The sequence below is a fragment of the Lathyrus oleraceus genome, chromosome 5 (assembly GCF_024323335.1).
Source record: "Lathyrus oleraceus cultivar Zhongwan6 chromosome 5, CAAS_Psat_ZW6_1.0, whole genome shotgun sequence".
Lineage (NCBI taxonomy): Eukaryota > Viridiplantae > Streptophyta > Magnoliopsida > Fabales > Fabaceae > Lathyrus > Lathyrus oleraceus.
Genome location: NC_066583.1, coordinates 359,979,002 through 359,980,515, shown reverse-complemented (window position 1 = coordinate 359,980,515; position 1,514 = coordinate 359,979,002).

The window sequence follows — 1,514 nt, the reverse complement described above, 5'->3', positions numbered from 1 at the left end:
CGCTGGCAAAATGAATTAAACAAAATAAAATGAAACCAGAGGGAATCGAACGCGCGCGGCTTGGATGATAGGCGCTTCTACAGTGCTCTTTGGATGAACGAACTAGAGTAACCCTAGGCCTGTACAGGCACGGTGGCGCACGGTGGCCAAGGGCGGAAACCACCGTCTTCTTCATGAAGACGGTGGATGAACAGTGCACAGCATAAATTGTTTTCCAGAATTTGCAAATTTATACATCATTTGAATGGTTATCATGCAAGGAATACGGATCAAGCAATATTTTAGCCTAATTCCTAATGAATAGTGAGAATCGAAGAAGAACACATATGCATGTCAAACTTTAAACTCATGTATCTCATGCATTTCTCATCCGCTTTTTATGAAATTTAGATCAGAATTTTCAGCAAGCAAAGATCTACCTAATCATGTCTATAAAATTAAGAATTAAGAGACTCGAATTTGGACCAACCTGTTATGGCATTGATGAAAACAGCGTGTTCAAAGCCTCAAAAGTGTGTAGATCTTCTCCTTTGCTCTTGTTATGAAGCTTGATGTAGAAATGGATGCTTGCCACGACCTAGATCTTGCTTAATTTGGAACTTCCATCTTCATGTTCTTGAGCTTGATGCATATGAATCTTCACCAATTTCTTCAAACCAAAGACCAAATCCTACTCAATGATGCATGTTGAACCAGAATATGTAGAGAAATTCATGCCTTGTGTGAAGAAATTTTGAATTTCAATGAGAGAGAATTTTGGAGGGAAGAGAAAATTCTAGATCTAGAAAATGTGTAAACTGAAAATTCTGTTATGATTTACTATTTATATGCCCTACTAATCACATCCAAATCACAATTAGTCATGAGTTAATTAGGATTAGGCAAAAATAAGGTGTATGACAAATTTTGGAAAATTGGTGGTGCCATGCAAATGTACACGTGAACAGTAGCAAATGGATGATCAAATTCACTTAAAATCACTTCATGCACATGTTGGCAATGGTATTTTGTTTCCATGATGCACCAAATTCAAATTTGCAAATTTCCCTCCAAAATGGTCATGAATGTGCAAATGATTATATGATGAAATTTCATGCAATGCCATGAATGATTTGGAAAATATATGCCATGAGGAGCAAAGTGCAAAAAGAGGCACTCAATTTGGAGCTTTAGATCAAAAGTTATGGCCTTTTGAAGTTTCAAGCACACTTGGCAATGATCTGATCATATCTCCTCAACCATTCATCAGATGCTCATGATCTTGGACTTTTTGGAAATGGGAGAGAAAGAGCTTCAACTTTAATGTTGGACAAAAATTCATTTGAATCTTTTTTGATGATGTAAGATCAAGTTGAATTTGAACCAAAATCTTTCCATTTTTGGAAACTTTCAATTACAGGTCACTTTCCATTTTTGGAAACTTTTGATCTGACCTCAAATTCTTCAAGATAAGTATTTGACATGATAAATGCACCTCTTTGGGACATGAATGAAGAGTTGAAACTCATTTCTCC